General features: G+C 38.5%; 12 non-coding genes across 12 annotated transcripts; all 12 read left to right on the top strand.

Moving 5' to 3' along the window:
- The first annotated feature begins 6,461 nt into the window (after window positions 1-6,461).
- On the top strand, window positions 6,462-6,543 carry TRNAS-CGA (transfer RNA serine (anticodon CGA)). The gene has a single exon. It is a non-coding gene; the product is annotated as a tRNA-Ser (tRNA).
- Window positions 6,544-7,767: 1,224 nt separating this feature from the next.
- Window positions 7,768-7,849, top strand: TRNAS-CGA (transfer RNA serine (anticodon CGA)). The gene has a single exon. It is a non-coding gene; the product is annotated as a tRNA-Ser (tRNA).
- Window positions 7,850-9,080: 1,231 nt separating this feature from the next.
- On the top strand, window positions 9,081-9,162 carry TRNAS-CGA (transfer RNA serine (anticodon CGA)). Its single transcript has one exon. It is a non-coding gene; the product is annotated as a tRNA-Ser (tRNA).
- A 1,231-nt stretch (window positions 9,163-10,393) lies between these two features.
- TRNAP-CGG (transfer RNA proline (anticodon CGG)) lies at window positions 10,394-10,475 on the top strand. The gene has a single exon. It is a non-coding gene; the product is annotated as a tRNA-Pro (tRNA).
- A 1,231-nt stretch (window positions 10,476-11,706) lies between these two features.
- On the top strand, window positions 11,707-11,788 carry TRNAS-UGA (transfer RNA serine (anticodon UGA)). Its single transcript has one exon. It is a non-coding gene; the product is annotated as a tRNA-Ser (tRNA).
- Window positions 11,789-13,019: 1,231 nt separating this feature from the next.
- TRNAS-CGA (transfer RNA serine (anticodon CGA)) lies at window positions 13,020-13,101 on the top strand. The gene has a single exon. It is a non-coding gene; the product is annotated as a tRNA-Ser (tRNA).
- Window positions 13,102-14,332: 1,231 nt separating this feature from the next.
- Window positions 14,333-14,414, top strand: TRNAS-CGA (transfer RNA serine (anticodon CGA)). Its single transcript has one exon. It is a non-coding gene; the product is annotated as a tRNA-Ser (tRNA).
- Window positions 14,415-15,648: 1,234 nt separating this feature from the next.
- TRNAS-CGA (transfer RNA serine (anticodon CGA)) lies at window positions 15,649-15,730 on the top strand. The gene has a single exon. It is a non-coding gene; the product is annotated as a tRNA-Ser (tRNA).
- A 1,231-nt stretch (window positions 15,731-16,961) lies between these two features.
- TRNAS-CGA (transfer RNA serine (anticodon CGA)) lies at window positions 16,962-17,043 on the top strand. Its single transcript has one exon. It is a non-coding gene; the product is annotated as a tRNA-Ser (tRNA).
- Window positions 17,044-18,274: 1,231 nt separating this feature from the next.
- On the top strand, window positions 18,275-18,356 carry TRNAS-CGA (transfer RNA serine (anticodon CGA)). The gene has a single exon. It is a non-coding gene; the product is annotated as a tRNA-Ser (tRNA).
- A 1,231-nt stretch (window positions 18,357-19,587) lies between these two features.
- Window positions 19,588-19,669, top strand: TRNAS-CGA (transfer RNA serine (anticodon CGA)). Its single transcript has one exon. It is a non-coding gene; the product is annotated as a tRNA-Ser (tRNA).
- A 1,231-nt stretch (window positions 19,670-20,900) lies between these two features.
- On the top strand, window positions 20,901-20,982 carry TRNAS-CGA (transfer RNA serine (anticodon CGA)). Its single transcript has one exon. It is a non-coding gene; the product is annotated as a tRNA-Ser (tRNA).
- Window positions 20,983-21,394: the final 412 nt, after the last annotated feature.

The following is a 21,394-nucleotide window of genomic DNA, read 5'->3' as shown; positions in this document are numbered from 1 at the left end:
AAACATACAATATTGTACTGTTTATTAAACAAAAATTTTTTTTACAGTACTAGAGTGCTATCCAAAATTTTACTTGTACACTGTTGAAAGAATACTCACTCTGGTGGTGTGCGTTCCCAATTCATACCTTTCTCTTCCATAAATTTGGCTGAGGCGGAGTGTTTAGGATCATTGTCTTGGAATATCCTATGGTGAGTTGGGTAATATTTATTCACAAATGGCACCATACATTTCTCTACTATTGTTTCTTTGAAATATTTCTTATCCATGATTCCTACAGAAATCAAAAAATGTTGTTCATTAATAAGCAACTCCTTTTATTGTGCAGTTACACGTACTCTACAGTACAACATGTATTTTTACAGAACACAGGCACAGAATAAAGTATAGTACTGTACTGTACCTTCGAAAAATAATAGGGGACCAGCTCCTAATCGTGATATGCCTCCCCATACATGGATTTTCAATGGATGCTTTGGGCGTGGTTTTAAAGAGATATGGTTACGTTTCCTGAATGACATTCTGGAGAACCGCTCAAGGGCAACAGACGATTCATCTGTGAAAATGACATCATCAAATGTTTCACCACTCTCAATCCATCGCCGTGCCTGTTCCACTCTCTTTTCTTTATTCACATCTCTTATCATTGGAGATATCCTGTGAAGAGCCAAAAATAATGAAATCAGATACAGTTATGAAATTACAGATTTACAGATTACTGTATATACAGTAGACTGTATGTGCAGTATACTGTATTATATACCTACTGTATACATTAAACTGTACATACAGTACATTAAGTTACATACAGAGTAATATATATATACATACTGTACATACACACAAACACACACACACAGTATACAGTATGTAATCATCACAATAAGCCGGCAATGCTTCATTGCTGTCTCTGAGTGCCTATACAGTAGGTATCTCTTTTGGGATAGAATACTGTATATACAGTATATACACACACACATACTGTATATAGTATAAAGTACACACTCTGTATAATGATTTATGGCATTATTATATCACGTATCAAGGGATTATTAACAGTGCATTTACTGTATGGTTTATACTGCTTTCAGTATTTTACCTTGTTGCGCCAAAGGTCCATCCCATTTTCCGTCGCATCCTTCTGATGCTGGTGGCCGATATGTCCAGGTCATACTTGGAATGGAGAATTCGTTTTATTTGCCTTAGAGGACTCGGACGCTCGCATTTGTAAAGCACGGTGTTTTCCTCCGCCTCCTGCTAGCCTGTTGCCCTTCCCCCATGGGAGCCTGCACAGATCATGCAGTAGACAGGGAGGGAATGCAGGTCATGTGCAATACACAAACGCCCACTGTAGTACTATTTTGCTCACTTACAGTACCGTACTGTAGGTTGCATTTAGCGTAAAGAATCGCTCCTGCAGATGTACTTTGATTTATGTGAAACCTGTGTGCATCCTTCCATTGGATGTACTGTATTGGAGAGAAAAAAAAAATGTTAAAGTGAATGTCACGGGAACACATTAAAAATAAGGTTGGCACTTCCTTCCCATTGGTGTTGGTTTACAGTATGCCGTAGTGTACTCGGACGCTCATGTAATTGCATTTCAAAGGCACAGTATTTTCCATCGTCTCCCCCCTACCCCCATCGCCCTTCCCCCCTGGGGGCCTGCACAGGGAGGAAATTCAGGTCCTGTGCAATGCACAAACGCTGAAGATCTACAGTACTGTTTTGCTTAGTTGGTAGCGCCAGAATACACTCATTTCATTCACGCTGTTTGGGTGCATTTAGCGTAAAGAATCGCTCCTGCAGATGTACTTTGATTTATGTGAAACCTGTGTGCATCCTTCCATTGACTGTCTTACAATGGAAATAAAATAATACAGTGCATTATTACAGAAAAAAAAAAAAAAAAAAAGAAAGAAAGCACATCATGTCTCGAACCCAGGACCCCCAGTGAGGGAGGTGGGAGCCTTCACCCCTAGCCCACGACGCCTCATGAGAGATTTCTAATTTCATGTGTGAAAGTACTGCAAACAGCGCCCGGCCCTCGCCCCATTGCTGTTGGTTTATGCCTTAGAGGACTCGGACGCTCGCATTTGTAAAGCACAGTGTTTTCCTCCGCCTCCTGCTAGCCTGTTGCCCTTCCCCCATGGGAGCCTGCACAGATCATGCAGTAGACAGGGAGGGAATGCAGGTCATGTGCAATACACAAACGCCCACTGTAGTACTATTTTGCTCACTTACAGTACCGTACTGTAGGTTGCATTTAGCGTAAAGAATCGCTCCTGCAGATGTACTTTGATTTATGTGAAACCTGTGTGCATCCTTCCATTGGATGTACTGTATTGGAGAGAAAAAAAAAAATGTTAAAGTGAATGTCACGGGAACACATTAAAAATAAGGTTGGCACTTCCTTCCCATTGGTGTTGGTTTACAGTATGCCGTAGTGTACTCGGACGCTCATGTAATTGCATTTCAAAGGCACAGTATTTTCCATCGTCTCCCCCCTACCCCCATCGCCCTTCCCCCCTGGGGGCCTGCACAGGGAGGAAATTCAGGTCCTGTGCAATGCACAAACGCTGAAGATCTACAGTACTGTTTTGCTTAGTTGGTAGCGCCAGAATACACTCATTTCATTCACGCTGTTTGGGTGCATTTAGCGTAAAGAATCGCTCCTGCAGATGTACTTTGATTTATGTGAAACCTGTGTGCATCCTTCCATTGACTGTCTTACAATGGAAATAAAATAATACAGTGCATTATTACAGAAAAAAAAAAAAAAAAAAGAAAGAAAGCACATCATGTCTCGAACCCTGGACCCCCAGTGAGGGAGGTGGGAGCCTTCACCCCTAGCCCACGACGCCTCATGAGAGATTTCTAATTTCATGTGTGAAAGTACTGCAAACAGCGCCCGGCCCTCGCCCCATTGCTGTTGGTTTATGCCTTAGAGGACTCGGACGCTCGCATTTGTAAAGCACGGTGTTTTCCTCCGCCTCCTGCTAGCCTGTTGCCCTTCCCCCATGGGAGCCTGCACAGATCATGCAGTAGACAGGGAGGGAATGCAGGTCATGTGCAATACACAAACGCCCACTGTAGTACTATTTTGCTCACTTACAGTACCGTACTGTAGGTTGCATTTAGCGTAAAGAATCGCTCCTGCAGATGTACTTTGATTTATGTGAAACCTGTGTGCATCCTTCCATTGGATGTACTGTATTGGAGAGAAAAAAAAAAATGTTAAAGTGAATGTCACGGGAACACATTAAAAATAAGGTTGGCACTTCCTTCCCATTGGTGTTGGTTTACAGTATGCCGTAGTGTACTCGGACGCTCATGTAATTGCATTTCAAAGGCACAGTATTTTCCATCGTCTCCCCCCTACCCCCATCGCCCTTCCCCCCTGGGGGCCTGCACAGGGAGGAAATTCAGGTCCTGTGCAATGCACAAACGCTGAAGATCTACAGTACTGTTTTGCTTAGTTGGTAGCGCCAGAATACACTCATTTCATTCACGCTGTTTGGGTGCATTTAGCGTAAAGAATCGCTCCTGCAGATGTACTTTGATTTATGTGAAACCTGTGTGCATCCTTCCATTGACTGTCTTACAATGGAAATAAAATAATACAGTGCATTATTACAGAAAAAAAAAAAAAAAAAAAGAAAGAAAGCACATCATGTCTCGAACCCTGGACCCCCAGTGAGGGAGGTGGGAGCCTTCACCCCTAGCCCACGACGCCTCATGAAGATTTCTAATTTCATGTGTGAAAGTACTGCAAACAGCGCCCGGCCCTCGCCCCATTGCTGTTGGTTTATGCCTTAGAGGACTCGGACGCTCGCATTTGTAAAGCACGGTGTTTTCCTCCGCCTCCTGCTAGCCTGTTGCCCTTCCCCCATGGGAGCCTGCACAGATCATGCAGTAGACAGGGAGGGAATGCAGGTCATGTGCAATACACAAACGCCCACTGTAGTACTATTTTGCTCACTTACAGTACCGTACTGTAGGTTGCATTTAGCGTAAAGAATCGCTCCTGCAGATGTACTTTGATTTATGTGAAACCTGTGTGCATCCTTCCATTGGATGTACTGTATTGGAGAGAAAAAAAAAAATGTTAAAGTGAATGTCACGGGAACACATTAAAAATAAGGTTGGCACTTCCTTCCCATTGGTGTTGGTTTACAGTATGCCGTAGTGTACTCGGACGCTCATGTAATTGCATTTCAAAGGCACAGTATTTTCCATCGTCTCCCCCCTACCCCCATCGCCCTTCCCCCCTGGGGGCCTGCACAGGGAGGAAATTCAGGTCCTGTGCAATGCACAAACGCTGAAGATCTACAGTACTGTTTTGCTTAGTTGGTAGCGCCAGAATACACTCATTTCATTCACGCTGTTTGGGTGCATTTAGCGTAAAGAATCGCTCCTGCAGATGTACTTTGATTTATGTGAAACCTGTGTGCATCCTTCCATTGACTGTCTTACAATGGAAATAAAATAATACAGTGCATTATTACAGAAAAAAAAAAAAAAAAAAAGAAAGAAAGCACATCATGTCTCGAACCCTGGACCCCCAGTGAGGGAGGTGGGAGCCTTCACCCCTAGCCCACGACGCCTCATGAGAGATTTCTAATTTCATGTGTGAAAGTACTGCAAACAGCGCCCGGCCCTCGCCCCATTGCTGTTGGTTTATGCCTTAGAGGACTCGGACGCTCGCATTTGTAAAGCACGGTGTTTTCCTCCGCCTCCTGCTAGCCTGTTGCCCTTCCCCCATGGGAGCCTGCACAGATCATGCAGTAGACAGGGAGGGAATGCAGGTCATGTGCAATACACAAACGCCCACTGTAGTACTATTTTGCTCACTTACAGTACCGTACTGTAGGTTGCATTTAGCGTAAAGAATCGCTCCTGCAGATGTACTTTGATTTATGTGAAACCTGTGTGCATCCTTCCATTGGATGTACTGTATTGGAGAGAAAAAAAAAAATGTTAAAGTGAATGTCACGGGAACACATTAAAAATAAGGTTGGCACTTCCTTCCCATTGGTGTTGGTTTACAGTATGCCGTAGTGTACTCGGACGCTCATGTAATTGCATTTCAAAGGCACAGTATTTTCCATCGTCTCCCCCCTACCCCCATCGCCCTTCCCCCCTGGGGGCCTGCACAGGGAGGAAATTCAGGTCCTGTGCAATGCACAAACGCTGAAGATCTACAGTACTGTTTTGCTTAGTTGGTAGCGCCAGAATACACTCATTTCATTCACGCTGTTTGGGTGCATTTAGCGTAAAGAATCGCTCCTGCAGATGTACTTTGATTTATGTGAAACCTGTGTGCATCCTTCCATTGACTGTCTTACAATGGAAATAAAATAATACAGTGCATTATTACAGAAAAAAAAAAAAAGAAAGAAAGCACATCATGTCTCGAACCCTTGACCCCCAGTGAGGGAGGTGGGATCCTTCACCCCTAGCCCACGACGCCTCATGAGAGATTTCTAATTTCATGTGTGAAAGTACTGCAAACAGCGCCCGGCCCTCGCCCCATTGCTGTTGGTTTATGCCTTAGAGGACTCGGACGCTCGCATTTGTAAAGCACGGTGTTTTCCTCCGCCTCCTGCTAGTCCTCCATTCCCATTATGCATTAGCGAACTCAGACGCTCATATATTTTATATTTTAAAAAGCACGGTGTTTATACATTGTACTGTACATTATTCCTTTTACACAATTACTGTAGTTGCGTCTCCATACACATACAGAACTGTACTCCATACTTTTTCCACCGCTTCCCGTTACGCCTACAGTATTGCCAGAGCTGTAGATCAATCCGCCGCTATACTGTACGATCGAAAGTACTGGATTAGTGGAGCATTAGCCACACAGTGGTGGAGATGTGTAATGCATGATGAGTATCTAGATCGTCTCAACGCGCCTGCCTGTGATTAAACTCAGCTATCGCCTTAGCGTGGCTAAACGCCCGTCTCGGCGGAGAAACAGTCAAGATAAAGTTGGCTACATCTGTAGTTGAATCTCTTTTGTGTAGTCAAATCATTTTTCATTTTGCTTGGAAAGTTGATAATGTTTAAAATTAACACTCAATCATTTTAATTGCACGTAATATCACAGGTGTACAATCGTGGAATCCTTCGATATCTCAGCTGGTAGAGCAGAGGACTGTAAAGGAGATTGGTACAGAAATCCTAAGGTCGCTGCTTCATTTCCGGCTCGAAGGATGCCGCTTTTGATAAACTTAGATGTCAGTACTGACATTTTATAAACCCAAAACTATACCAAGTATAAAGCATTCTCCAAGTTATATTTTAAAAATCATTAACGCAGGCCACTGTGGTCAGGATTAACTTCCCATGGAAATCATCTCTGATACAATATTACTTCAGTCATCCTCACAGCCTGAAATGAAGTAGCTCAACCCATAGAGAAACTTTTGTGAAAACATCACATTGCATGAGAGGTAGTCGTGGCCGAGTGGTTAAGGCGATGGACTCGAAATCCATTGGGGTCTCCCCGCGCAGGTTCAAATCCTGCTGACTACGACCACATGGTTGTTTAATTTATCAGAAAATTTGCTAAAAGCTTGAAACCAGTGATGTTCAGGGTGAGTCAGGCACTGACACATCAAAATCTTTAGGATGCCTGCCTGTTCTCTCTTTCTCTATCCCCCATTCTCCTCCTCTCCTTGAGACTGAGCCCAGGAATCTCAGCAGCCATACTAAGTAGCATTTATTAATTACAAATGCATTTTGAATGTCAAATTTGTAAGAAAGTTTTGTACATTTAGCAAAATATCAAATTCATTTGAAAGAAAATGATGTCCACTCAAAGTAAAAAGAGCTTTGGTTACTTTGAATGCACAACATTTTACTTTCAAATCATGTCAGATGACTTTCAGTGCTAATTATTATATCATTAACCTCTCCTTTATTAAAAATTGTGCTTTAATGCAAAAAAAGAAAAATAATTGTCTGTGCATACTCTCATGAAGCACAATTATCTTCACTAGCTCAAAAGGGCCGCTCATTGTCCAAAATGGATTGTCAAATCAGAGCAAACAATGGAATATCCCCATCATTCCTTGAACACTTGATTAGTTTACAAAACAAGCAAAATTCAAAAGAGTGTAGAAGGTTTGATAGGCTCAAGCATCTCTAATCTTGATGTAAGTTTGGCTACACTAAAAAATCTATTGAAAGTGCTTTCCAAACTAGCTCTGCAGCCAGTTGATCGTATTTGCACAAATATAAGCCAAACTATTAGTGATATTTTCCAAATGATTAAACATGACAATTTGTGTGACAAAGCAACACAGGAATAAGTAGTTGAATCTCTTTTGTGTAGTGAAATCATTTTGCTTGGAAAGTTAAGAATGTTTAAAATTAACACGCAATCATTTTAATTGCACGTAATATCACAGGTGTACAATCGTGGAATCCTTCGATATCTCAGCTGGTAGAGCGGAGTACTGTAAAGGAGATTGGTACAGAAATCCTAAGGTCGCTGCTTCATTTCCGGCTCGAAGGATGCCGCTTTTGATATACTTAGATGTCAGTACTGACATTTTATAAACCCAAAACTATACCAAGTATAAAGCATTCTCCAAGTTATATTTTAAAAATCATTAACGCAGGCCACTGTGGTCAGGATTAACTTCCCATTTAAATCATCTCTGAAACAATATTACTTCAGTCATCCTCACAGCCTGAAATGAAGTAGCTCAACCCATAGAGAAACTTTTGTGAAAACATCACATTGCATGAGAGGTAGTCGTGGCCGAGTGGTTAAGGCGATGGACTCGAAATCCATTGGGGTCTCCCCGCGCAGGTTCAAATCTTGCCGACTACGACCACATGGTTGTTTAATTTTTCAGAAAATTTGCTAAAAGCTTGAAATTAGTGATGTTCAGGGTGAGTCAGGCACTGGCACATCAAAATCTTTAGGATGCCTGCCTGTTCTCTCTTTCTCTATCCCCCATTCTCCTCCTCTCCTTGAGACTGAGCCCAGGAATCTCAGCAGCCATACTAAGTAGCATTTATTAATTACAAATGCATTTTGAATGTCAAATTTGTAAGAAAGTTTTGTACATTTAGCAAAATATCAAATTCATTTGAAAGAAAATGATGTCCACTCAAAGTAAAAAGAGCTATGGTTACTTTAAATGCACAACATTTTACTTTCAAATCGTGTCAGATGACTTTCAGTGCTAATTATTATATCATTAACCTCTCCTTTATTAAAAATTGTGCTTTAATGCAAAAAAAGAAAAATAATTGTCTGTGCATACTCTCATGTAGCACAATTATCTTCACTAGCTCAAAAGGGCCGCTCATTGTCCAAAATGGATTGTCAAATCAGAGCAAACAATGGAATATCCCCATCATTCCTTGAACACTTGATTAGTTTACAAAACAAGCAAAATTCAAAAGAGTGTAGAAGGTTTGATAGGCTCAAGCATCTCTAATCTTGATGTAAGTTTGGCTACACTAAAAAATCTATTGAAAGTGCTTTCCAAACTAGCTCTGCAGCCAGTTGATCGTATTTGCACAAATATAAGTCAAACTATTAGTGATATTTTCCAAATGATTAAACATGACAATTTGTGTGATAAAGCAACACAGGAATAAGTAGTTGAATCTCTTTTGTGTAGTCAAATCATTTTTCATTTTGCTTGGAAAGTTGATAATGTTTAAAATTAACACTCAATCATTTTAATTGCACGTAATATCACAGGTGTACAATCGTGGAATCCTTCGATATCTCAGCTGGTAGAGCGGAGGACTGTAAAGGAGATTGGTACAGAAATCCTAAGGTCGCTGCTTCATTTCCGGCTCGAAGGATGACGCTTTTGATAAACTTAGATGTCAGTACTGACATTTTATAAACCCAAAACTATACCAAGTATAAAGCATTCTCCAAGTTATATTTTAAAAATCATTAACGCAGGCCACTGTGGTCAGGATTAACTTCCCATTTAAATCATCTCTGATACAATATTACTTCAGTCATCCTCATAGCCTGAAATGAAGTAGCTCAACCCATAGAGAAACTTTTGTGAAAACATCACATTGCATGAGAGGTAGTCGTGGCCGAGTGGTTAAGGCGATGGACTCGAAATCCATTGGGGTCTTCCCGCGCAGGTTCAAATCCTGCCGACTACGACCACATGGTTGTTTAATTTATCAGAAAATTTGCTAAAAGCTTGAAACCAGTGATGTTCAGGGTGAGTCAGGCACTGACACATCAAAATCTTTAGGATGCCTGCCTGTTCTCTCTTTCTCTATCCCCCATTCTCCTCCTCTCCTTGAGACTGAGCCCAGGAATCTCAGCAGCCATACTAAGTAGCATTTATTAATTACAAATGCATTTTGAATGTCAAATTTGTAAGAAAGTTTTGTACATTTAGCAAAATATCAAATTCATTTGAAAGAAAATGATGTCCACTCAAAGTAAAAAGAGCTTTGGTTACTTTCAATGCACAACATTTTGCTTTCAAATCGTGTCAGATGACTTTCAGTGCTAATTATTATATCATTAACCTCTCCTTTATTAAAAATTGTGCTTTAATGCAAAAAAAGAAAAATAATTGTCTGTGCATACTCTCATGTAGCACAATTATCTTCACTAGCTCAAAAGGGCCGCTCATTGTCCAAAATGGATTGTCAAATCAGAGCAAACAATGGAATATCCCCATCATTCCTTGAACACTTGATTAGTTTACAAAACAAGCAAAATTCAAAAGAGTGTAGAAGGTTTGATAGGCTCAAGCTTCTCTAATCTTGATGTAAGTTTGGCTACACTAAAAAATCTATTGAAAGTGCTTTCCAAACTAGCTCTGCAGCCAGTTGATCGTATTTGCACAAATATAAGTCAAACTATTAGTGATATTTTCCAAATGATTAAACATGACAATTTGTGTGATAAAGCAACACAGGAATAAGTAGTTGAATCTCTTTTGTGTAGTCAAATCATTTTTCATTTTGCTTGGAAAGTTGATAATGTTTAAAATTAACACTCAATCATTTTAATTGCACGTAATATCACAGGTGTACAATCGTGGAATCCTTCGATATCTCAGCTGGTAGAGCGGAGGACTGTAAAGGAGATTGGTACAGAAATCCTAAGGTCGCTGCTTCATTTCCGGCTCGAAGGATGACGCTTTTGATAAACTTAGATGTCAGTACTGACATTTTATAAACCCAAAACTATACCAAGTATAAAGCATTCTCCAAGTTATATTTTAAAAATCATTAACGCAGGCCACTGTGGTCAGGATTAACTTCCCATTTAAATCATCTCTGATACAATATTACTTCAGTCATCCTCACAGCCTGAAATGAAGTAGCTCAACCCATAGAGAAAATTTTGTGAAAACATCACATTGCATGAGAGGTAGTCGTGGCCGAGTGGTTAAGGCGATGGACTCGGAATCCATTGGGGTCTCCCCGCGCAGGTTCAAATCCTGCCGACTACGACCACATGGTTGTTGAATTTTTCAGAAAATTTGCTAAAAGCTTGAAACCAGTGATGTTCAGGGTGAGTCAGACACTGGCACATCAAAATCTTTAGGATTCCTGCCTGTTCTCTCTTTCTCTATCCCCCATTCTCCTCCTCTCCTTGAGACTGAGCCCAGGAATCTCAGCAGCCATACTAAGTAGCATTTATTAATTACAAATGCATTTTGAGTGTCAAATTTGTAAGAAAGTTTTGTACATTTAGCAAAATATCAAATTCATTTGAAAGAAAATGATGTCCACTCAAAGTAAAAAGAGCTTTGGTTACTTTCATTGCACAACATTTTACTTTCAAATTGTGTCAGATGACTTTCAGTGCTAATTATTATATCATTAACCTCTCCTTTATTAAAAATTGTGCTTTAATGCAAAAAAAGAAAAATTATTGTCTGTGCATACTCTCATGTAGCACAATTATCTTCACTAGCTCAAAAGGGCCGCTCATTGTCCAAAATGGATTGTCAAATCAGAGCAAACAATGAAATATCCCCATCATTCCTTGAACACTTGATTAGTTTACAAAACAAGCAAAATTCAAAAGAGTGTAGAAGGTTTGATAGGCTCAAGCATCTCTAATCTTGATGTAAGTTTGGCTACACTAAAAAATCTATTGAAAGTGCTTTCCAAACTAGCTCTGCAGCCAGTTGATTGTATTTGCACAAATATAAGTCAAACTATTAGTGATATTTTCCAAATGATTAAACATGACAATTTGTGTGATAAAGCAACACAGGAATAAGTAGTTGAATCTCTTTTGTGTAGTGAAATCATTTTTCATTTTGCTTGGAAAGTTGAGAATGTTTAAAATTAACATGCAATCATTTTAATTGCACGTAATATCACAGGTGTACAATCGTGGAATCCTTCGATATCTCAGCTGGTAAAGCGGAGTACTGTAAAGGAGATTGGTACAGAAATCCTAAGGTCGCTGCTTCATTTCCGGCTCAAAGGATGCCGCTTTTGATAAACTTAGATGTCAGTACTGACATTTTATAAACCCAAAACTATACCAAGTATAAAGCATTCTCCAAGTTATATTTTAAAAATCATTAACGCAGGCCACTGTGGTCAGGATTAACTTCCCATTTAAATCATCTCTGAAACAATATTACTTCAGTCATCCTCACAGCCTGAAATGAAGTAGCTCAACCCATAGAGAAACTTTTGTGAAAACATCGCATTGCATGAGAGGTAGTCGTGGCCGAGTGGTTAAGGTGATGGACTTGAAATCCATTGGGGTCTCCCCGCGCAGGTTCAAATCCTGCCGACTACGACCACATGGTTGTTTAATTTTTCAGAAAATTTGCTAAAAGCTTGAAACCAGTGATGTTCAGGGTGAGTCAGGCACTGGCACATCAAAATCTTTAGGATGCCTGCCTGTTCTCTCTTTCTCTATCCCCCATTCTCCTCCTCTCCTTGAGACTGAGCCCAGGAATCTCAGCAGCCATACTAAGTAGCATTTATTAATTACAAATGCATTTTGAATGTCAAATTTGTAAGAAAGTTTTGTACATTTAGCAAAATATCAAATTCATTTGAAAGAAAATGATGTCCACTCAAAGTAAAAAGAGCTTTGGTTACTTTGAATGCACAACATTTTACTTTCAAATCGTGTCAGATGACTTTCAGTGCTAATTATTATATCATTAACCTCTCCTTTATTAAAAATTGTGCTTTAATGCAAAAAAAGAAAAATAATTGTCTGTGCATACTCTCATGTAGCACAATTATCTTCACTAGCTCAAAAGGGCCGCTCATTGTCCAAAATGGATTGTCAAATCAGAGCAAACAATGGAATATCCCCATCATTCCTTGAACACTTGATTAGTTTACAAAACAAGCAAAATTCAAAAGAGTGTAGAAGGTTTGATAGGCTCAAGCTTCTCTAATCTTGATGTAAGTTTGGCTACACTAAAAAATCTATTGAAAGTGCTTTCCAAACTAGCTCTGCAGCCAGTTGATCGTATTTGCACAAATATAAGTCAAACTATTAGTGATATTTTCCAAATGATTAAACATGACAATTTGTGTGATAAAGCAACACAGGAATAAGTAGTTGAATCTCTTTTGTGTAGTCAAATCATTTTTCATTTTGCTTGGAAAGTTGATAATGTTTAAAATTAACACTCAATCATTTTAATTGCACGTAATATCACAGGTGTACAATCGTGGAATCCTTCGATATCTCAGCTGGTAGAGCGGAGGACTGTAAAGGAGATTGGTACAGAAATCCTAAGGTCGCTGCTTCATTTCCGGCTCGAAGGATGCCGCTTTTGATAAACTTAGATGTCAGTACTGACATTTTATAAACCCAAAACTATACCAAGTATAAAGCATTCTCCAAGTTATATTTTAAAAATCATTAACGCAGGCCACTGTGGTCAGGATTAACTTCCCATTTAAATCATCTCTGAAACAATATTACTTCAGTCATCCTCACAGCCTGAAATGAAGTAGCTCAACCCATAGAGAAACTTTTGTGAAAACATCACATTGCATGAGAGGTAGTCGTGGCCGAGTGGTTAAGGCGATGGACTCGAAATCCATTGGGGTCTCCCCGCGCAGGTTCAAATCTTGCCGACTACGACCACATGGTTGTTTAATTTTTCAGAAAATTTGCTAAAAGCTTGAAATTAGTGATGTTCAGGGTGAGTCAGGCACTGGCACATCAAAATCTTTAGGATGCCTGCCTGTTCTCTCTTTCTCTATCCCCCATTCTCCTCCTCTCCTTGAGACTGAGCCCAGGAATCTCAGTAGCCATACTAAGTAGCATTTATTAATTACAAATGCATTTTGAATGTCAAATTTGTAAGAAAGTTTTGTACATTTAGCAAAATATCAAATTCATTTGAAAGAAAATGATGTCCACTCAAAGTAAAAAGAGCTATGGTTACTTTAAATGCACAACATTTTACTTTCAAATCGTGTCAGATGACTTTCAGTGCTAATTATTATATCATTAACCTCTCCTTTATTAAAAATTGTGCTTTAATGCAAAAAAAGAAAAATAATTGTCTGTGCATACTCTCATGTAGCACAATTATCTTCACTAGCTCAAAAGGGCCGCTCATTGTCCAAAATGGATTGTCAAATCAGAGCAAACAATGGAATATCCCCATCATTCCTTGAACACTTGATTAGTTTACAAAACAAGCAAAATTCAAAAGAGTGTAGAAGGTTTGATAGGCTCAAGCATCTCTAATCTTGATGTAAGTTTGGCTACACTAAAAAATCTATTGAAAGTGCTTTCCAAACTAGCTCTGCAGCCAGTTGATCGTATTTGCACAAATATAAGTCAAACTATTAGTGATATTTTCCAAATGATTAAACATGACAATTTGTGTGATAAAGCAACACAGGAATAAGTAGTTGAATCTCTTTTGTGTAGTCAAATCATTTTTCATTTTGCTTGGAAAGTTGATAATGTTTAAAATTAACACTCAATCATTTTAATTGCACGTAATATCACAGGTGTACAATCGTGGAATCCTTCGATATCTCAGCTGGTAGAGCGGAGGACTGTAAAGGAGATTGGTACAGAAATCCTAAGGTCGCTGCTTCATTTCCGGCTCGAAGGATGACGCTTTTGATAAACTTAGATGTCAGTACTGACATTTTATAAACCCAAAACTATACCAAGTATAAAGCATTCTCCAAGTTATATTTTAAAAATCATTAACGCAGGCCACTGTGGTCAGGATTAACTTCCCATTTAAATCATCTCTGATACAATATTACTTCAGTCATCCTCACAGCCTGAAATGAAGTAGCTCAACCCATAGAGAAAATTTTGTGAAAACATCACATTGCATGAGAGGTAGTCGTGGCCGAGTGGTTAAGGCGATGGACTCGAAATCCATTGGGGTCTCCCCGCGCAGGTTCTAATCCTGCCGACTACGACCACATGGTTGTTTAATTTTTCAGAAAATTTGCTAAAAGCTTGAAACCAGTGATGTTCAGGGTGAGTCAGGCACTGGCACATCAAAATCTTTAGGATTCCTGCCTGTTCTCTCTTTCTCTATCCCCCATTCTCCTCCTCTCCTTGAGACTGAGCCCAGGAATCTCAGCAGCCATACTAAGTAGCATTTATTAATTACAAATGCATTTTGAATGTCAAATTTGTAAGAAAGTTTTGTACATTTAGCAAAATATCAAATTCATTTGAAAGAAAATGATGTCCACTCAAAGTAAAAAGAGCTTTGGTTACTTTCAATGCACAATATTTTACTTTCAAATCGTGTCAGATGACTTTCAGTGCTAATTATTATATCATTAACCTCTCCTTTATTAAAAATTGTGCTTTAATGCAAAAAAAGAAAAATAATTGTCTGTGCATACTCTCATGTAGCACAATTATCTTCACTAGCTCAAAAGGGTCGCTCATTGTCCAAAATGGATTGTCAAATCAGAGCAAACAATGGAATATCCCCATCATTCCTTGAACACTTGATTAGTTTCCAAAACAAGCAAAATAAAAAAAAAGAGTTTAGAAGGTTTGATAGGCTCAAGCATCTCTAATCTTGATGTAAGTTTGGCTACACTAAAAAATCTATTGAAAGTGCTTTCCAAACTAGTTCTGCAGCCAGTTGATCGTATTTGCACAAATATAAGTCAAACTATTAGTGATATTTTCCAAATGATTAAACATGACAATTTGTGTGATAAAGCAACACAGGAATAAGTAGTTGAATCTCTTTTGTGTAGTCAAATCATTTTTCATTTTGCTTGGAAAGTTGATAATGTTTAAAATTAACACTCAATCATTTTAATTGCACGTAATATCACAGGTGTACAATCGTGGAATCCTTCGATATCTCGGCTGGTAGAGCGGAGGACTGTAAAGGAGATTGGTACAGAAATCCTAAGGTCGCTGCTTCATTTCCGGCTCGAAGGATGCCGCTTTTGATAAACTTAGATGTCAGTACTGACATTTTATAAACCCAAAACTATACCAAGTATAAAGCATTCTCCAAGTTATATTTTAAAAATCATTAACGCAGGCCACTGTGGTCAGGATTAACTTCCCATTTAAATCATCTCTGATACAATATTACTTCAGTCATCCTCATAGCCTGAAATGAAGTAGCTCAACCCATAGAGAAACTTTTGTGAAAACATCACATTGCATGAGAGGTAGTCGTGGCTGAGTGGTTAAGGCGATGGACTCGAAATCCATTGGGGTCTCCCCGCGCAGGTTCAAATCCTGCCGACTACGACCACATGGTTGTTTAATTTATCAGAAAATTTGCTAAAAGCTTGAAACCAGTGATGTTCAGGGTGAGTCAGGCACTGACACATCAAAATCTTTAGGATGCCTGCCTGTTCTCTCTTTCTCTATCCCCCATTCTCCTCCTCTCCTTGAGACTGAGCCCAGGAATCTCAGCAGCCATACTAAGTAGCATTTATTAATTACAAATGCATTTTGAATGTCAAATTTGTAAGAAAGTTTTGTACATTTAGCAAAATATCAAATTCATTTGAAAGAAAATGATGTCCACTCAAAGTAAAAAGAGCTTTGGTTACTTTGAATGCACAACATTTTACTTTCAAATCGTGTCAGATGACTTTCAGTGCTAATTATTATATCATTAACCTCTCCTTTATTAAAAATTGTGCTTTAATGCAAAAAAAGAAAAATAATTGTCTGTGCATACTCTCATGTAGCACAATTATCTTCACTAGCTCAAAAGGGCCGCTCATTGTCCAAAATGGATTGTCAAATCAGAGCAAACAATGGAATATCCCCATCATTCCTTGAACACTTGATTAGTTTACAAAACAAGCAAAATTCAAAAGAGTGTAGAAGGTTTGATAGGCTCAAGCATCTCTAATCTTGATGTAAGTTTGGCTACACTAAAAAATCTATTGAAAGTGCTTTCCAAACTAGCTCTGCAGCCAGTTGATCGTATTTGCACAAATATAAGTCAAACTATTAGTGATATTTTCCAAATGATTAAACATGACAATTTGTGTGATAAAGCAACACTGGAATAAGTAGTTGAATCTCTTTTGTGTAGTGAAATCATTTTTCATTTTGCTTGGAAAGTTGAGAATGTTTAAAATTAACATGCAATCATTTTAATTGCACGTAATATCACAGGTGTACAATCGTGGAATCCTTCGATATCTCAGCTGGTAAAGCGGAGTACTGTAAAGGAGATTGGTACAGAAATCCTAAGGTCGCTGCTTCATTTCCGGCTCAAAGGATGCTGCTTTTGATAAACTTAGATGTCAGTGCTGACATTTTATAAACCCAAAACTATACCTAGTATAAAGCATTCTCCAAGTTATATTTTAAAAATCATTAACGCAGGCCACTGTGGTCAGGATTAACTTCCCATTTAAATCATCTCTGAAACAATATTACTTCAGTCATCCTCACAGCCTGAAATGAAGTAGCTCAACCCATAGAGAAACTTTTGTGAAAACATCGCATTGCATGAGAGGTAGTCGTGGCCGAGTGGTTAAGGTGATGGACTCGAAATCCATTGGGGTCTCCCTGCGCAGGTTCAAATCCTGCCGACTACGACCACATGGTTGTTTAATTTTTCAGAAAATTTGCTAAAAGCTTGAAACCAGTGATGTTCAGGGTGAGTCAGGCACTGGCACATCAAAATCTTTAGGATGCCTGCCTGTTCTCTCTTTCTCTATCCCCCATTCTCCTCCTCTCCTTGAGACTGAGCCCAGGAATCTCAGCAGCCATACTAAGTAGCATTTATTAATTACAAATGCATTTTGAATGTCAAATTTGTAAGAAAGTTTTGTACATTTAGCAAAATATCAAATTCATTTGAAAGAAAATGATGTCCACTCAAAGTAAAAAGAGCTTTGGTTACTTTCAATGCACAACATTTTACTTTCAAATTGTGTCAGATGACTTTCAGTGCTAATTATTATATCATTAACCTCTCCTTTATTAAAAATTGTGCTTTAATGCAAAAAAAGAAAAATAATTGTCTGTGCATACTCTCATGTAGCACAATTATCTTCACTAGCTCAAAAGGGCCGCTCATTGTCCAAAATGGATTGTCAAATCAGAGCAAACAATGGAATATCCCCATCATTCCTTGAACACTTGATTAGTTTACAAAACAAGCAAAATTCAAAAGAGTGTAGAAGGTTTGATAGGCTCAAGCATCTCTAATCTTGATGTAAGTTTGGCTACACTAAAAAATCTATTGAAAGTGCTTTCCAAACTAGCTCTGCAGCCAGTTGATCGTATTTGCACAAATATAAGTCAAACTATTAGTGATATTTTCCAAATGATTAAACATGACAATTTGTGTGATAAAGCAACACAGGAATAAGTAGTTGAATCTCTTTTGTGTAGTGAAATAATTTTTCATTTTGCTTGGAAAGTTGATAATGTTTAAAATTAACACTCAATCATTTTAATTGCACGTAATATCACAGGTGTACAATCGTGGAATCCTTCGATATCTCAGCTGGTAGAGAGGAGGACTGTAAAGGAGATTGGTACAGAAATCCTAAGGTCGCTGCTTCATTTCCGGCTCGAAGGATGCCGCTTTTGATAAACTTAGATGTCAGTACTGACATTTTATAAACCCAAAACTATACCAAGTATAAAGCATTCTCCAAGTTATATTTTAAAAATCATTAACGCAGGCCACTGTGGTCAGGATTAACTTCCCATTTAAATCATCTCTGATACAATATTACTTCAGTCATCCTCACAGCCTGAAATGAAGTAGCTCAACCCATAGAGAAACTTTTGTGAAAACATCACATTGCATGAGAGGTAGTCGTGGCCGAGTGGTTAAGGCGATGGACTCGAAATCCATTGGGGTCTCCCCGCGCAGGTTCAAATCCTGCCGACTACGACCACATGGTTGTTTAATTTATCAGAAAATTTGCTAAAAGTTTGAAACCAGTGATGTTCAGGGTGAGTCAGGCACTGGCACATCAAAATCTTTAGGATGCCTGCCTGTTCTCTCTTTCTCTATCCCCCATTCTCCTCCTCTCCTTGAGACTGAGCCCAGGAATCTCAGCAGCCATACTAAGTAGCATTTATTAATTACAAATGCATTTTGAATGTCAAATTTGTAAGAAAGTTTTGTACATTTAGCAAAATATCAAATTCATTTGAAAGAAAATGATGTCCACTCAAAGTAAAAAGAGCTTTGGTTACTTTCAATGCACAACATTTTACTTTCAAATCGTGTCAGATGACTTTCAGTGCTAATTATTATATCATTAACCTCTCCTTTATTAAAAATTGTGCTTTAATGCAAAAAAAGAAAAATAATTGTCTGTGCATACTCTCATGTAGCACAATTATCTTCACTAGCTCAAAAGGGCCTCTCATTGTCCAAAATGGATTGTCAAATCAGAGCAAACAATGGAATATCCCCATCATTCCTTGAACACTTGATTAGTTTACAAAACAAGCAAAATTCAAAAGAGTGTAGAAGGTTTGATAGGCTCAAGCATCTCTAATCTTGATGTAAGTTTGGCTACACTAAAAAATCTATTGAAAGTGCTTTCCAAACTAGCTCTGCAGCCAGTTGATCGTATTTGCACAAATATAAGTCAAACTATTAGTGATATTTTCCAAATGATTAAACATGACAATTTGTGTGATAAAGCAACACAGGAATAAGTAGTTGAATCTCTTTTGTGTAGTGAAATAATTTTTCATTTTGCTTGGAAAGTTGATAATGTTTAAAATTAACACTCAATCATTTTAATTGCACGTAATATCACAGGTGTACAATCGTGGAATCCTTCGATATCTCAGCTGGTAGAGAGGAGGACTGTAAAGGAGATTGGTACAGAAATCCTAAGGTCGCTGCTTCATTTCCGGCTCGAAGGATGCCGCTTTTGATAAACTTAGATGTCAGTACTGACATTTTATAAACCCAAAACTATACCAAGTATAAAGCATTCTCCAAGTTATATTTTAAAAATCATTAACGCAGGCCACTGTGGTCAGGATTAACTTCCCATTTAAATCATCTCTGATACAATATTACTTCAGTCATCCTCACAGCCTGAAATGAAGTAGCTCAACCCATAGAGAAACTTTTGTGAAAACATCACATTGCATGAGAGGTAGTCGTGGCCGAGTGGTTAAGGCGATGGACTCGAAATCCATTGGGGTCTCCCCGCGCAGGTTCAAATCCTGCCGACTACGACCACATGGTTGTTTAATTTATCAGAAAATTTGCTAAAAGTTTGAAACCAGTGATGTTCAGGGTGAGTCAGGCACTGGCACATCAAAATCTTTAGGATGCCTGCCTGTTCTCTCTTTCTCTATCCCCCATTCTCCTCCTCTCCTTGAGACTGAGCCCAGGAATCTCAGCAGCCATACTAAGTAGCATTTATTAATTACAAATGCATTTTGAATGTCAAATTTGTACGAAAGTTTTGTACATTTAGCAAAATATCAAATTCATTTGAAAGAAAATGATGTCCACTCAAAGTAAAAAGAGCTTTGGTTACTTTCAATGCACAACATTTTACTTTCAAATCGTGTCAGATGACTTTCAGTGCTAATTATTATATCATTAACCTCTCCTTTATTAAAAATTGTGCTTTAATGCAAAAAAAGAAAAATAATTGTCTGTGCATACTCTCATGTAGCACAATTATCTTCACTAGCTCAAAAGGGCCGCTCATTGTCCAAAATGGATTGTCAAATCAGAGCAAACAATGGAATATCCCCATCATTCCTTGAACACTTGATTAGTTTACAAAACAAGCAAAATTCAAAAGAGTGTAGAAGGTTTGATAGGCTCAAGCATCTCTAATCTTGATGTAAGTTTGGCTACACTAAAAAATCTATTGAAAGTGCTTTCCAAACTAGCTCTGCAGCCAGTTGATCGTATTTGCACAAATATAAGTCAAACTATTAGTGATATTTTCCAAATGATTAAACATGACAATTTGTGTGATAAAGCAACACAGGAATAAGTAGTTGAATCTCTTTTGTGTAGTGAAATAATTTTTCATTTTGCTTGGAAAGTTGATAATGTTTAAAATTAACACTCAATCATTTTAATTGCACGTAATATCACAGGTGTACAATCGTGGAATCCTTCGATATCTCAGCTGGTAGAGAGGAGGACTGTAAAGGAGATTGGTACAGAAATCCTAAGGTCGCTGCTTCATTTCCGGCTCGAAGGATGCCGCTTTTGATAAACTTAGATGTCAGTACTGACATTTTATAAACCCAAAACTATACCAAGTATAAAGCATTCTCCAAGTTATATTTTAAAAATCATTAACGCAGGCCACTGTGGTCAGGATTAACTTCCCATTTAAATCATCTCTGATACAATATTACTTCAGTCATCCTCACAGCCTGAAATGAAGTAGCTCAACCCATAGAGAAACTTTTGTGAAAACATCACATTGCATGAGAGGTAGTCGTGGCCGAGTGGTTAAGGCGATGGACTCGAAATCCATTGGGGTCTCCCCGCGCAGGTTCAAATCCTGCCGACTACGACCACATGGTTGTTTAATTTATCAGAAAATTTGCTAAAAGTTTGAAACCAGTGATGTTCAGGGTGAGTCAGGCACTGGCACATCAAAATCTTTAGGATGCCTGCCTGTTCTCTCTTTCTCTATCCCCCATTCTCCTCCTCTCCTTGAGACTGAGCCCAGGAATCTCAGCAGCCATACTAAGTAGCATTTATTAATTACAAATGCATTTTGAATGTCAAATTTGTACGAAAGTTTTGTACATTTAGCAAAATATCAAATTCATTTGAAAGAAAATGATGTCCACTCAAAGTAAAAAGAGCTTTGGTTACTTTCAATGCACAACATTTTACTTTCAAATCGTGTCAGATGACTTTCAGTGCTAATTATTATATCATTAACCTCTCCTTTATTAAAAATTGTGCTTTAATGCAAA

Source organism: Pseudophryne corroboree, chromosome 4 (genome assembly GCF_028390025.1).
Source record: "Pseudophryne corroboree isolate aPseCor3 chromosome 4, aPseCor3.hap2, whole genome shotgun sequence".
In the NCBI taxonomy this organism is placed as follows: domain Eukaryota; kingdom Metazoa; phylum Chordata; class Amphibia; order Anura; family Myobatrachidae; genus Pseudophryne; species Pseudophryne corroboree.
This window is presented reverse-complemented; position numbering and strand designations above follow the sequence as displayed.